Source organism: Vulpes vulpes, chromosome 8, assembly GCF_048418805.1.
Source record: "Vulpes vulpes isolate BD-2025 chromosome 8, VulVul3, whole genome shotgun sequence".
Taxonomy (NCBI): domain Eukaryota; kingdom Metazoa; phylum Chordata; class Mammalia; order Carnivora; family Canidae; genus Vulpes; species Vulpes vulpes.
In genome coordinates, this window is record NC_132787.1 from 67,216,450 (window position 1) to 67,233,827 (window position 17,378).

Consider the following 17,378-nt stretch of genomic DNA (forward strand, 5'->3'; position numbering starts at 1 on the left):
GATCTCTCACAGTCCAGGTCATACATACTCATATGGACAATTCCAGGTTGCCAAAGGTGTTCCCAGAGAAAAAAAACACTTTGTTATGAAACTTTAACTTATTATGATTTATTGTATCCAGGAAAAGGCCAGTCAATATCAAAATTAAAAATGTAATGAGATCAACTCTATATATCTTCTACCTTATGATTATCTGATTAAATAAAACCAGACTCCATTACTACAACTTCTGAGAAGAAAAAAAAATAGAAGTTGACATTAGAGGGAGGTTTAAAGTTTATAGATTAGAGGCCACAGGTTTAAGAACAGGATGGGCCATAATTGGGAAAATTTATCTTAGATAATCTTTGATTTTTCCTTCTCCCTATCTATTGTAAGAGGCTCTTTTCTTATAGAAACTGATATTTATGAAAGTTTAAAGTGTTATTGGTAATATATATTTCACCTTCATTCTTGAAAGATATTTCCTCTGTGTATCTAATTCTGGATTAACAGTTCTTTGCTTTCAACACTACAAAAATGCCTCACTGTCTTATGGCCTTCATGTTATTTGATAAGAAATTCACAGTAATTGAAATTGTTCTTCCACTACAGATAATGTGTCATTTTTGTTTACCTGCATTCAAAGCCTTTTTTTTTTCTTTACTTTTGGTTGTAAAACACTGATTCTAATATTTCTGGGCATAGTTCGCTTTAATTTTCCATTATTTGGAGTTCACTGAACTTCTTGAATCTGTAAATTTGTGTCTTTCATCCATTTTGAGAATTTTTCAGTTATTATTTCATCAGAAAAATTCTGCACTTATTTCTTTCCCCTTTCCCTCTGAGATTCCAATTGCCAGATTATTAGACCTTTTGCTATTGTGAGTCTGTTCATTTTTATTGTCTTTTTTCCTCTGTTTTTCAGAGTGCATAATTTGTATTGATCTACAAGTTATATTATTTTTATTTCCATTTTCTATTGAGCTCATCAGATGAATATTTAAATTTCTATTATTGCATTTTTCAGTTTTAAAATTTCTATTTGTGGAATGGATCAACAAAACCAGGAGTTGGTTCTTTGAAAGAATTAATAAGATAGATAAACCATTAGCCAACCTTATTAAAAAGAAGAGAGAGAAGACTCAAATTAATAAAATCATGAATGAGAAAGGAGAGATCACTACCAACACCAAGGAAATACAAATGATTTTAAAAACATATTATGAACAGCTCTACGCCAATAAATTAGGCAATCTAGTAGAAATGGATGCATTCCTGGAAAGAGATGGAGTACTTCCAAATTCCTTCTATGAGGCCAGCATCACCTTAATTCCAAAACCAGACAAGGACCCCACCAAAAAGGAGAATTACAGACCAATATCCCTGATGAACATGGACACAAAAATTCTCAACAAGATACTAGTCAATAGGATCAAACAATACATTAAGAAAATTATTCACCATGACCAAGTAGGATTTATCCCCAGGACACAAGGCTGGTTCAACACTCATAAAACAATCAATGTCATTCATCATATCAGCAAGAGAAAAACCAAGAACCATATGATCCTCTCATTAGATGCAGAGAAAGCATTTGACAAAATACAGCATCCATTCCTGATCAAAACACTTCAGAGTGTTGGGATAGAGGGAACTTTCCTCGACATCTTAAAAGCCATCTACGAAAAGTGCACAGCAAATATAATTCTCAATGGGGAAGCACTGGGAGCCTTTCCCCTAAGATCAGGAACAAGACAGGGATGTCCACTCTCACCACTGTTATTCAACATAGTACTGGAAGTCCTAGCCTCAGCAATCAGACAACAAAAAAGACATTAAAGGCATTCAAATTGGCAAAGAAGAAGTCAAACTCTCCGTCTTCGCAGATGACATGATACTCTACGTAGAAAACCCAAAAGCCTCCACCCCAAGATTGCTAGAACTCATACAGCAATTTGGTAGCATGACAGGATACAAAGTCAATGCCCAGAAATCAATGGCATTTCTATACACTAACAATGAGACTTAAGAAATTAAGGAGTCATTCCCATTTACTATTGCACCCAAAAGCATAAGATACCTAGGAATAAACCTAACCAAAGAGGTAAAGGATCTATACCCTAAAAACTATAGAACGCTTCTGAAAGAAATTGAGGAAGACACAAAGAGATTGTAAAATATTCCATGCTCATGGATTGGCAGAATTAATATTGTGAAAATGTCAATGTTACCCAGGGCAATTGACACGTTTAATGCAATCCCTATCAAAATACCATGGACTTTCTTCAGAGAGTTAGAACAAATTATTTTAAGATTTGTGTGGAATCAGAAAAGACCCCAAATAGCCAGGGGAATTTTAAAAAAGAAAACCATAGCTGGGGGCATCACAATGACAGATTTCAGGTTGTACTACAAAGCTGTGGTCATCAAGACAGTGTGGTACTGGCACAAAAACAGACACATAGATCAATGGAACAGAATAGAGAACCCAGAGTGGACCCTGAACTTTATGGACAACTAATTTTCGATAAAGGAGGAAAGACTATCCATTGGAAGAAAGACAGTCTCTTCAATAAATGGTGCTGGGAAAATTGGACATCCACATGCAGAAGAATGAAACTAGACCACTCTCTTTCACCATACACAAAGATACACTCAAAATGGATGAGAGATCTAAATGTGAGACAAGATTCCATCAAAATCCTAGAGGAGAACACAGGCAACACCCTTTTTGAACTGGGCCACAGTAACTTCTTGCAAGATACATCCACGAAGGCAAAAGAAACAAAAGCAAAAATGAACTATTGGGACTTCATCAAGATAAGAAGCTTTTGCACAGCAAAGGATACAGTCAACAAAACGAAAAGACAACCTACAGAATGGGAGAAGATATTGGCAAATGACATATCAGATAAAGGGCTAGTTTCCAAGATCTATAGAGAACTTCTTAAACTCAACACCAAAGAAACAAACAATCCAATCATGAAATGGGCAAAAGACATGAAGAGAAATCTCACAGAGGAAGACATGGACATGGCCAACAAGCACATGAGAAAATGCTCCGCATCACTTGCCATCAGGGAAATACAAATCAAAACCACAATGAGATACCACCTCACACCAGTGAGAATGGGGAAAATTAACAAGGCAGGACACAACAAATGTTGGAGAGGATGCGGAGAAAAGGGAAAAGGGAACCCTCTTACACTGTTGGTGGGAATGTGAACTGGTGCAGCCACTCTGGAAAACTGTGTGGACATTCCTCAAAGAGTTAAAAACAGACCTGCCCTATGAGCCAGCAATTGCATATTGGGGATCTACCCCAAAGATTCAGATGCAATGAAACGCCAGGACACCTGCACCCCGATGTTTCTAGCAGCAATGGCCACAATAGCCAAACTGTGGAAGGAGCCTCGGTGTCCATCGAAAGATGAATGGATAAAGAAGATGTGGTTTATGTACACAATGGAATATTACTCAGCCATTTGAAACGACAAATACCCACCATTTGCTTCAACGTGGATGGAACTGGAGGGTATTATGCTGAGTGAAATAAGTCAATCGGAGAAGGACAAACAGTGTATGTTCTCATTCATTTGGGGAATATAAATAATAGTGAAAGGGAATAGAAGGGAAGGGAGAAGAGATGGGTAGGAAATATCAGAAAGGGAGGCAGAACATAAAGACTCCTACTCTGGGAAACGAACTAGGGGTGGTGGAAGGGGAGGAGGGTGGGGTGTGGGGGTGAATTGGTGATGGGCACTTAGGGGGACACTTGATGGGATGAGCACTGGGTGTTATTCTGTATGTTGGCAAATTGAACACCAATAAAAAATAAATTTATTATTAAAAAAAATAAAAATAATAAAATAAAATAAATTTTCTATTTAGTTCTTTTTTGTAGTTTCAATTTATCTGCTGAAAACTCCTTCTATTCACTTTAAGCATGTTTATCTTCACCTTACTGAGCATCTTTGTAATAGCTACTTAAAAGTCTGTGTGGTAATGCTAATACATGGGGCATATCAGAGTTGACATCTAATAAAGGTTTGTTTATTTCTTAAAATTAAGTAACAGTTTCCTGTTATTTCAGTATGTCAAATGATTTTGGATTGCATTTTGGTAATTTTAAATATAATGCTGTATAGATTCTAAGTCCAGCTAAATATTTTTGTTTTGTGTTGTTTTATTTTCAGTTCAAACAAGTTATGCCTTGCCTTTTATGGGCAGTGGTTCTAATCTCAGTTCAGTTTGTTTACTTATTTAATTTTTTTAAAAAATTATGTATTTATTCATGAGGGACATAGGCAGAGAGAGAAGCACACTCCATGCAAGAAGTCCAATGTGGGACTCGATCCCAGGTCTTCAGGATCACACTCTGGGCGAAGTTAAGCCCTCAACTGCTGAGCCACCCAGGCATCCCTCAGTTCAGTTTTTAAATTCTTTGCTCTGTTGTCTTGATCTTACCATTTATATGCCACTCAAAGCCCAATCTGAAACTTGGATGGTAACTTAAATGGGTGCAATGCTAATTTTGGCCTGTCTTGTGCATATATAGTAAGGTTGTGAGCCTAGGACCTGTATGGTTGGTTTCATGTATAGAATTAGTTAATCTCCTTTTTCAACCTTACTTCTTATAAGAATTCTCCTAATATTCTCTGGCCTGCAGAAATCTGTTTTTCCAGTTCTTTTGACCAGAGTTTTACTCAGAGCTTTAGTTTCCCATGCTGCCACTTCCATGAAACTTTGCTACTGGGTCCTGTTTACTGTGGAAAGCTGGGAGTTAAAAAAAAAAAAAAAAAAAGGAGAAAAAAGTTGATCATAGTTTCTTTCCAACTCTTTGGACTACATTTGGACTACAGCAGTCCCTTTGCCCAGTTCATCTGAACAGAAAAGTAAGGTTTCTTTTATTTTTTTTAAGATTTTATTTATTTATTCATGACAGACACACAGAAAGAGAGAGAGAGAGGCAGAGACACAGGCAGAGAGAAAAGCAGGCTCCATGCAGGGATCCTGATGTGGGACTCCATCCCAGGTCTCCAGGATCCAGCCCTGGGCTGAAAGCAGAGTTAAACCGCTGAGCCACCCAGGCTGCCCAAAAAGTAGGGTTTCTATCAGAGTTTTTGTTTCTCTACAGATCCATGACGGGGGCTTTCCATTAAGTTCAAGGACAAAGAGATAATAGGATGGGAAATTCACCAAAAATAGGTCACATCCCCAAGTTTGGGCTCTGCTGTACAATCTCCCTGTTCTATCTCTTTTTTAGTGTACTCAGGTAATTATTTTCCTTTTCTATAGAGTTTTTAGTTGTAATCAGCAAGGAGAATATACTTTATGGGCTAACTCAAGCTCTGTCAGAACTGGAGACCAGTGGTATCCAAAACTAAACTTTATAGTAAGATTCTAATAAGTCAGTCATCTCTCTGTGAATTGTTGAGAATTAAATGGAGATGTTTATCTAAAAACATTTGTTATTAATCAGTAGAGAAGGACAGAGAGGAAAAGGAGGAGGAGAAAATTCATTTGATTCATGGAATTCCAGCCATCAGTGTTAATTGATGCCTAACTAAAGACTAGTATCTTCCATCTCAGGAATGACAATTTGATGGGAGTGGGGAGAAATAGGATGTAATCAGGATCTAAGAGGCATTATCCAGCTTTAGGCGTTAAGAGGACACCAAGCAGAATAGCTATGAGTGAGAGATTATATATAATCTTATTCTGGGACCATGGGCCAGGGAGAGGACTCTGGGAATGAGGTTGGGTCCAGAGCAGGACTCCAGTATTGATAAGTTAAACCAGTGAAGCTTCTGCTCTCCTGTGTCAGGGGTTCCATGAGTTCTATATTTCCATTCAGTGGGTAGAATTACTTTTCTTTTTGTCCAACTTGAGTTCTATTCAAGGAATTACTATCCCTGTTAAAGCAGTGGTTCCAAACCAGGGGAAACTGCTCCCTGTGCACATTTGGCAATGTCTAGACAACTCGCATAATGGGAGAGGGGAGTGCCATCACATGTAGTGGGTAGAGGTCAGGAATGCAGCTAAATAACTTACAATGCACCGGACAATACTCCACAAAAATCTTATCTGTCCCAAAATGTCAATTATGTCCAGACTCAGAAACCTTTTGGTAGAGTGAGCAGCATTCAGTGTCAATCACATCCACAGACAGAGCTGTGGAGAACCAACAAAATAAAATGGGATGTGATTTTCTTGAAAAGACAAAACTACAGAGACAAATAAAAAGATCAGTGATTGCCAGAGGTTGGCAAGGGAGAGATGAATAGGTAGAGCACAGAGGATTTTTAGGGCAGTGAAAATACTTCACCTGATAGTATAATGATGGATAGATGCCATTATACTTTTGTCCAAACACATAAAATGAACAATACCAAGAGTGAATCCTAAGATACACTATGAACTTTGAGTGATTATGATGTGTCAATGTAGATTCATCCTTGGTAAAAAATGAACCATTCTGGTGAGTTATACTGTTAATGTGAGAAGCTATGCATGTGTGGGAGCAGGAGGTATAGGGGAAATGTCTGTAGCTCCCTCTCAAGTTATTGTAAACTTAAAACTGCTCTTAATAATAAAGTCATATAACAAAAACAACAACAACAACAACAACAACAACAACAAAAGTAGGTAGCACAAAACATAGAGCAAAAAGCTCAAATAAAAAGAGGTAAGGGCACCATTCCCAGGAATTTGAAACTGGAAGCCTGAACTTCACAGAATATATTGGAAGGAAATAAAGTTTCTGCAGGTTTATAATTATGAAGGTGGCAAGTAAGGTGAACCTTGAACAAATGTAAAGGGTAACTATAATTTTCTGCAAAAAATAAAGACATTGTGATACAAAAATGACATCCCATAACAAATAGGTGTGAAAGAAGTACCACATGGGGCAGAAAAATCTGCATAATTTAACAGTGCAAGAGGACACAAGTCCAGCCAGACCAATGTTCATTCTTTATGAGAAGACAATTGAGAGTACATGTAGAGTTTATTGTACATATATTATGTCCACTCCTATAGACTTCCACAGTAGTACTATGGATGATTAAAAATAGTTGCAAATTCTTTGACCTTTCTTCCATTAAGAAGTGGGCTCCATGTAACCTCCACTTGAAATTTGGAGGGCTTTGTGATAGTTTAACCAATGGAATATGATTTCTGGCCTCAGGCTTTAAGAGATTGGTAGCTTCTAGTTCCTATATCTTAGAACCCACTTTTTGAGAGCCCAGAATGGCCATAAGCAAATTCTGATCTGCCCTCAGATGGCCATGCTGAAAAAGTTGCATTTAGGTACTCTGGAAGATAGCCTTAAATGAGCCCAGTCTTCCACTCTTCTTCACCAAGGTGGCAGATATGTGAATGAGGCCATCTTGGATCCTTCAGACCAAACTGTCTCTCAGTTGATACTATGGAGACACCTCTGTGGACACCACATGGAAAGAATTGCCCAGCTGCGCTCTGCCTAAATTCCTGATGTACAAAATTTTGACATATATTAAAATGTTTATTGTTTTAAGCCATTATTGTTTTAAGGTATCTGTTATGAAACAATAGAGAAACTGATAAATCCTTTTATTTATAAAATAACATATTAAGGAACTCTTCTCTAGGTATTGTAATAGATAAATATTTAAATTAAGTTGGACTGTATCTGACCCTGAGAAATCCTTGCCCTGAGAAAGAAAATAGCAGATAAATATCTCACTTTATAGATTGTTTATTTCTATTGAAGTCAGCTATAGATTACAGAATTACAGTGTGGCTTGTGCCAATAGAAATAGTTTTAACCTAGGGAAAAGACTGAAAAACAGAATTAGGTTTCCACCAAGCACGGAAACACTGCCAGCTTAGATCGATTTGGGGTTAAAATTCTTTGTTTCATATGTAGATGCATTGGGAAAATTGTTAATTGCAAAGATATTCTTTATTATTTCTTTTGTTAATCTGTCATTTCCACCTATAACCTTTGCTAGAGCTTGATTTATCTTTGATTTTGACCAAAAAAGACAAAACAAGCAAAAACAAACACCTGTTTTTTTGTACTTTCCAGTGCTTGTGCCTTGTTCAAAGAAGGCAGTATTTGTCTAGCTTGTTTGTGCTGATAGGGAAATTGATTGAATTCCAGCAAGTCAAGAGAGAGAACCAGTGCCAGAACATGGGAAGTAAGGGATTGGGGCAGCCAGAGAGCTATAACTGTGAAGTTACTGGGTATAATAGCTCTTCCCTTCTTTGGTCTATCCCTCGCAATAACCCCATACCTGTACTATATTCTAATTTTATCCATTAATGATGTTGCGGAACAGGTTTATTTTCTCTTTCTCCTATTAGGTATTCAAATTATACTCTCCTTGAGTTTTCTCTCTATATGCAAAGCATTCTCAGTCTTTGAATTATTCTTTATGTACCATAATATTCCTATTATCACCTTAGTTTTCAAGTGTGAGGCTCAAATTGAACCTGTCATTTACACAACAGAATATTATCACACTCCACTTTCTTGGCCACAATACGTCATTTAATGCAGTGTATGACGGGTTTTTTTATTTAATAAACACATTCTTAACTAATAATAAATGAAAGCTACATACACTATGGTTTTCACTTTTTGTTATATTTTTCCTCACCAGATATGCAGAAAGCTGAAAAGATATCTGAGAAAGTAAGGACTTTATTCTGAGGAGGGTTTTGGAGGCCATTGTGGAGGAAAAGATGCACTGGACCATATGCAGTCCTAGACACTTTTAAGAAAAATGATCTAACTGCTTAATCAAGAAAGTAGTTCTCTCCACTTCTGCTCTGTGATTTTCATGTGAGCCAAAAGATGTCTAGTGACAAGCAAGTTTTTGTTTAACATAGGCTTATAGGAAAAGAAATAAAAGGGTAAATAAGTCAGCTTCAGGGGAACGGGTTCTTTATAAACTGAAGCCAATCAGCATTCAGACAGAATGAGAACTTCTTGCCTTCATGGAGTGCGCAGCTGGTAGTAAAATGATACCTTATTTCTCTTGCCAAGTTTAGATCTGTTAAGCAGAGGGGAAAAGAAAATCACATTCTTTTCTCTGTATATATTATATATGAAGGATATATATTATATATAATATTATATAATAAAACAATATATAATAAAACAATATATAATATTATATATTATAATAAGTATATATAAAAGCAGTAAGAAATTCTGTTGCCACTACTTTCCCTCCTAGGCCAAAGATGGAATAAACATTTTTAAAAGAAACTCTAAGCTATCTTGGCTAAGAGTAGATGATTGACAATTATTTAAAAGACCCCAGAGGCTTTTGAACCTACAGCAAAGCACAGAAGGCAAGTTTCTTGGCATACATATGTGCATGAATGTACATTAACTTTTGGTGTCTACTAGCAATACAAAAAAATTATATATTCCGCCATCATGAATGAATATGCTCTTCTACTTAGGGATTTACTCGCATAATTGTCTTCATGAAATCTTACTTCATCTACAGTTTCTCATGTTCCAAAGACCTGATATTCTCATATTGCTAAAAAAATAGAGAATAAAGATGTTTCCCTTTCTCAGTAATCTTTATTATAATGTTTATAGCCACAGGAAATGCCAGTCTCCATTAAATGAATCCATCAGTCAATTGACAGCAGGAGTATTAGCATACAGTCAAAACTTAGGGATGGTCTCACTGATCATATGGTATGCTTATAACTTACCTGTGGGACAGTTTTAAGACTGGTCATTTAGCAAACATATTAAAACTGAAAACTTTAAGTGGATGTTGAGGCTTTAAATGTAACCAAGTGTGTATAGTGAGACCACTATGTCCTGAAATATTTTATGCAATATATTCATAAAATATTGTAGACTCTTGTGAATACTCTCAAACATAGCAACTCAAGTTGTGATGCTTGGGGAAAAAAACCTAAGGTACAGACATTGAAGAACATTTTTCTATGTGACTGTGACGGTTCAAAAGAGAGATGTTCAAAACACTTGAAAAATGGTAACATCATTTGAATGTGGCCTGCTTTGATGGACTAACAATTTATATGAATACATTCTGAATTTTTCAAAAATTGTCTTTGTGCAGCTTCTTAATATATTCCAGATTCATAATTTCCAAAGCCCAATTTACACATTTCTATTTCAAAAAAAAGAAAAATTGTATTGCCAGATGGCACAGACCTTAGGAACCGGCAGTGCATTAGCCATACACTGAAAAAAATAATCTCTATGCTCAATGAATAAATCATTACATTACAGAGTGGTGCCAGGTTATGGATAGCTATATCATGCTTTTGTGTGGTACAGTTGTTTTCACTTTGTTACCTGTAACATTACTTTGTGTATTTTGTTCCTGTAAGTAACAAATGTCATAAAATCTGTATCTTCTGTAACTTTTTAACTTCATTCATTCAAGTCAATGAATTTTTATAGAGCAGGTGCTATCTGCCAAAGATATAGCAGCAAACTATCTAGATAAAGTCTTGCCCTCAAGAATATTACATGTTAGTCATGGGATTCAGGCAACAGGCAAATGAACACAATAACAATAGGTTATTTAAAGTACAGTAAAGGAAATAAACATGTCATTAAAGAAAATAATGCTAGATGCTAACCATTCACAGTTCTGTGTATAATTGGGCTTACGCACAAATGTAGAACTCCTACACCTTGCTCTGTAGATATCATCTTACTGGCAATTTGTTCTCAGCAACAGTATCAATGGGAAGTTGTGGGGGTTTCTTGTAATCTGTTTTAAAGACTCAGGATATATTATTAAAAGCTCATTAATTTCTTTTAATACATTTCAATAACTTTTAATAACCTCTCCTAACTTCTGATTGGCATTCTTTGAATGAATCTACTTTGTCCATGTATTTATCTAAACTCTATCTGAATCCATTTTTCTTTCTGTTTTATATCAGATTCTGTGATCCATGAAACCAAGTGACCTCAAGTCCTCTAAACATGTGCTGTTAGAGATGGGCAAAACACAGAAACACTCTATATTTTTCACTGAGGCCAAGCAACAGCACGTTCTATAAGGCAAGTCAAGAATATGTAATGGGATCTGATGCAGGAAATAAAGGAAAATTGTGCTTGGTCACTGAATCCTAAGTTCAAAGCTGCTGCTGCAAGTCGTCCCCAAGACCACTGCAGAGAAGTGGAACGTGAGCTGTTTCAGGGGCCACTGAGTGACAGCTGGCACTGACCCCTGAGACTGGCAGATGTCTCCACCTGGGAGCAGTGACCCCCCTCTTCTGCAGGGTCCCTTAGGGCTTCAGCATCGTCCCCTTTAGAACCACGAGGAGCCCCCGGGAGGGTGGCCCTGGGCCGGGGAAGGTGGGCTCTTCCTGCGGAGTCTCTTATACAGACTGCTGATCTGGGGACACCAGGCTGTAGAGGACCTCGAGTCTCTTTTAAAATGTAATAACTACTTTGACTTTAAAAAAAAACTCCCAAGAACATGATTTTCTTTAATATTCAAGGAAAATAAATGGACCCAGTCCCCAAATAACTGACCTAGAAAAGAAACTGAATCTCCTCCTTGGTACTCTCCTAATTCCTAAGGAGCCCTACATGACTGTACTCATACTCTGAGTCCAGCAACTAATGTCTTCTCCAACTCCTGGTGTCTTTTCATGCACTTCTCTTCGACTTTGTACCATGTCTCCAAAGAGTTCCTAGGACTTAAAGCAAAATACAGTTTTTATTCCTAAAGAAAGTACTAATCCAAAGCTGATGCTATTTATGATTAATAAATCATTGCTGGATACTTCAGAGGAAAATGAAGGGAAATTACATAGTAGCATAGTTGCATGTCTGACATTATTAGTCCTAAATTCTATCAGCCTCACTTTATCACTTTTGTAAGACCCTGTTTTTCTAAGTCTCCCTTCTTAAAGACTTATGAAAACTCCCTAATACCTTTGCTTCTTATTAGACTCAAATTTTCTTCCCGGTCTGTCCTCAAAACTCCAAGGGTATTTTATATTAGGTCAGTCACTATTTTGTTATGCACAGCAGTTTAGCTCCCTTTATGTTTCTTGACCAGAAAGTATGATAAATATTATCCTCAGTAAAAGAGTAATTATCTTCCTTATGTGAATTCTATAGTTTCCTCAGAATATGAAAATGGAAGAAGTTAATTGTTCTCATTATTTTAAATAGAAATGTGTTCTTTCTGCTACATGCCCAGTAATGCATCTTTGCTCTAGATACCTCTGCTCTAGACACTTCTGTGATTTTTTTTTTTTTCTAATGCTTCAGACTGGGAACAAAGGTGGAAACACAGAAGATGAGCAAAAAGTAACCTGAAACATCTGGCAATCCCTGGGAACACTCTCTGGATACCCTGCCTGCCAGGGTGAAAAGGACAAAGATCAAAGTCAGATTGAGGGGGCAGCCTGCATGGCTCAGCAGTTTAGCACCGCCTGCAGCCCAGGGCCTGATTCTGGGGACCCAGAATCAAGTCTCATGTCAGGCTCCCTGCATGGAGCCTGCTTCTCCCTCTGCCTGTGTCTCTGCATCTCTCTGTCTGTGTCTCTCACGAATAAATAAATAAAATCTTAAAAAAAAAAAAAGTCAGATTGAGTAAATTCTGTCCAGGGGCCACAGATTGTAAAGTACAGACAGAAATGGTAAGTACACTAAAAAAATAAATGATGAATACACACCATTTGCTTTGACATGCTTGGAACTGGAGGGTATTATGCAGAGTGAAGTAAGTCAATCGGGAAAGGACAATCATCATATGGTTTCACTCATATGGGGAATATAAAAAATAGTGAAAGGGATCAGAGAGGAAAGGAGAGAAAATGAGTGGGGAAAAATCAGAGAGAGTGACAAAACTCCTAACTCTGGGAAATGAAAAAGGGGTAGTGGAAGAGGAGGTAGGTGGGGGAATGGAGTGACTGGGTGACGGGCACTGAAAGGGGCACTTGATGGGATGAGCACTGGGTGTTATACTATATGTTGGCAAGTCAAACTCCAATAAAAAATATACCAAAAAATAAAAGTAAAAAATAAAATGCTGCAACTTTTCAAAAAAAAAATCTATGATAAATGAGCAACATGCAGAAAACAGGTCAAACCATGAGCAAATGGGGTTTAAAGAACTATGGAAAGCAAATCTCAGCATGGTATACAACTGGTATCCTTCTACACATCACAGCCATATGCTTCATCATATCATGAGTAGTGTTGAAACAAATTATACCTGATAGACCTGTCCCTAAGTAGGATAGTAAATAACTACATTTCTCCAGGGACTATCAGCATATCCAAGAATAACCAATAAACATAATACTAACTTTTGAGTATGTTGGGACAAATGTAATCTCCAAAACTGCTAGTTAGTGGAGAGTGAGCAAATAAGAGAGCCGGCCTCTCAGGGATCTCAGGGAGAAATAGGGATGGTTGCAGAAGGCAACCGATTAAATAGCTAGGAAGGAGCTCAGACTGGGGCTAGAGCCCACTTTGGTAAACACAATCCCCCTGACTTTCCTTCCAGCTTGAAGAGCTTAATTATTGCAGGCTCTTTGCATTCAGTTGTCTCCATGTCTCCTTGTTTATTATTCCTGTCCACAATAGACTATCAGGATAGATCACCTATGCCATTCCTCAAAGTGACTTTTTAAAGACTTCAAAGAATGCTTCATTGTCTATAGAATCTAAGGCAAAGTTTGTTTGTTTTTAATGGATATTTGGTTTTGGACATTTTAGGCAAAGAACAATGTAGGCTCATGGACATTTTTAATCTATTAATTTGTTGAATAGCCTGATTTTTCCACTTTTTTGATCTGCAACTATTGCAAACAGTGCTCTAAACCTCAGTTTCCTTATCTGTAAAATTGGGATAACAACAGGATCTAACTTAGAAGGCTCTTGTTGAAAATAAATAATATAATATGTTTAAATTTACATTCAGCTCAGTGCTGATATGTAGTCAATGTAGTTTGTAGTCAATAAATATTAGGTAACATCAGCATCATCACCATCAAAATATTGTATTACTTTTACAAAGTTTATTTAATTTAAACTAGACTTTCTTCATCTTCCCCAGTGAATTCCTAGAAATCATAATTCATTCTGCAATGACACAAGGACTTAAAATTAAACAGAATAATAAAATATTTGCTATGGATGAACCTATCCTTTTAAAACCCAAGGATATTAGGAAAATATGAAGGTAGATTCTGTGCAGTAGGAAATATACAGGTTTAAATTGAACAAGATTTTTAAAGTAAAACGCAAGGGCAAATCTGGTTTTATCCCAGAGGAGGACCTAAAAAATAATTAAATGATAATCCAATAATAAAACTGGACTAGTAAAAAAGAAAATTAAGTATATAAAGTTCAATAAGGGTGGCATTAAAATGAACATCTTACAACCATGTCTATTTGCCTTAAGATTATACCTAATGTCTGTTTAGAAAAGCCAAGTCATCTTTATTTCTAAGACATACTATTTAATATGCTTAAGAATGTTATTATTTTCCAAGATCTTTACATAGTTTTCCCCATTTTCACAACCACAAATACCAGAAGAGAAAAATGTAATTTTTCAACAAAGGAAATATAAGTAGAGGGAGGTCAGGTGACATATGCAGGGTCACAGAGCTTGAGAAAGGCAAAAATCTCAAGCCCCAAGGCTGGGACATTATTAGCCCATGTCTTAATCCTGTAAGTCATGGTGTCTGCCTCTTTGAGTGATGATGATTTAAACTACACCAAAAGGGTTATAATTCAGGGAGGTTGTCCAAATGCTCTTGCTTCAAAAGACTAGGGGACAAAAGCGAAATAATTTTTCTGAAATTGAGATACATCACACATCAGGGTTTCACATTATTGTCCAATCATTTACTAGCTCTCATTTTTCTAGAGTTGGTAATTTTAGCTGGAAAATTCCAGGACATTCTATCATAAGGGAAATTTGTTATTATACCTAGAAGAGAGCAGGCAAAAATTGATAGTGGTTGAGTTTAGAACAACACCTTTGAAAACTAAACAAAAACTGTGCAAAAACCAATCAAAGCAACACCACCACCTACAATTTAACTATTAGAAATTCACCTAGTTAGGTTTTTATTATTTGTGGTTGTACCGAGGGCCAACTATATGCCAAGTGCTCTCCTAACCCTTTTGCATATATTACTTCACTTAGCCTTCACATTTATCTGAAGAAAATATTTTTCTTCCATTTTATAGATGGAGAAAATGAGCCTTGGAGAGGCTATTTGGTTTGCCCAAGGTCACAAAATCCCCTCAAATTGTGTTGCCTATGAAAGACATTATTTTTTTCCTAGCTAATTTATTAATTGTCCCCACATTATTTCCCAAGGTTCAAAGACATACAAGTATGTTTCATGTATGAAATGTATAAAGAAATTATTTCATATCAACTCCATTATGCTGTATATGATATTTTATACATGACTTTGATGTATTAAAATGGTAAATTAACATTGTCATGCTGCATTAGATTTTTATCATTTCTGTGAACGTTTCTATGTTTATAGAACATAGAAAAGGAAGCCAAACATTGCTGGAAGACTAAAATTTTTCCTAGTACTAATGACCAAGGACACAACATATCCTCAGACAAAACATTACAATTATGAGGAGAGCTTTATGCAGGTAGGAGAATGAACTGAGCTTCTTTGGGGCTGGACTTTGAAGTATTCATGACAAGGTATACATTTCCTCGTGGTAGGTTAAAAGTTATACCTACCTCTTCATCCTAATGCATTTTATTAAATCCACATTGTGTTTCAGACACACTTCTAGAAACTGGTTAATGTTATCTTATTTGTTATTCATAATAACTTCAAGTACTATATCAGTCATCCTAATCTAGGTGACACCTAGGTTAGAAAAAGACCCAAAAGTTAGTGACATACAACAACAAAGGCTTATTTTGTATTCATGCTACAGATCAGCTATGGCCTGTGCTCCACATTTAGTTCATTCTGGAATCTAGACTGAAAGAACATCTTTTCACTGGAAAGTTGCTAGAGGAGAAAGAAACATGGACAATTACGTGTTGGCTCTTAAACTTTTGCTCTGACACAACGCACACTGCTTCTGCCAACATTTTATTGACAAATAAGTCAGATAGTCACTATTACATTCTATAGGGTAGGGAAGCATAATCCTCCTGCAGGGAGAAACAGAAAGGGAAAATGAAATACACAGCCAACAGAAATACATTCTACACTGCACTATTTGGGTACTAAATACTCAGTTCACCTCCTACATGCAAAACACACTTGTCTCCCTAAGGAGACAACCTGAAAATCCCTTCAGTCACCACTGCAAGCTGAAATACAGGATGTCCAGGTGGGGCACAGTTTTCTCACCAGAGACCTAGGTGTTGCTTGTCTTGTGAACAAAACAATATTATCTTTCCTCATATACCCAATATGCAATTGAGGAACAGAAAGAGAATAACTGCAATAACACTTCCCACATGAAAAGCAACTCCCAAGTTCTCATACAAATGTCTCTATTAGTCTCATAGGCCATTTTTTTTGGTCTGGTAATAAACATGTAGTTTCAAATCACCATAAATGGCTTATGACACTGAATATGAAATGGGATGCCAAGTAGAATATTTGGCAAATAGGATTGTGATCAACCACAACTAAAATATAGCACACCTTGTGACAATTTAATGGCTGAGAGCGTGGCAGCTCAATGACATTACCTCATTCAAGGCTAGACAAATCTTTTTGACAAAAATCTATGTCCATCCCACTACATAATGCTTCAACAATATGGAGAAATATCAGTAGTTAAAAAAGAAGTTCCTGGGAGTCCTCTAGAATAAACTATAAGATGTTATAATGTTAGTTGGAATTATCTAAATTTATATTATCACTCCTATTTTTTCTTCTAGTGTTTGGTGAGGTGTTGTTTGTATGCTTTGGCCTTACCTGAGTTGTACCTTCATGAAACTTCTATTTTCTTCACTTACCTCATTTTGTGTCAGAGCGTTAAAAAAGTATCACATCCTCCCCAACAGGAGGAGATGGGAAGCACCAATCAATGAGAGTTCAGGAGGGTAAGGCTAGGAAAGTTTTATACTCAAAGAACAACTACTCCTCCCCACCCATAGGTTCCCATTTTAGTGCCCACTTTGGATATCAGCAGGTTTATTTTCACTTAGGATGGCTGTGGTGTTGCCAGGAAGGCATCAAAGAAAAACTGATCCTCTGTCACAGTTTTATCAGGGGACAGCTCTGATACTCACTCAAGGTATCAAACAAAGATTTTTTTCACTTTCATCTTCTCCCCCAAACCAGAGGCTCTCGTTTGAACAATTTAATCCTCAACAGAAAATTAGTATCACCAGTTAAGTGGGCCTCTAGCCAAATCTAAT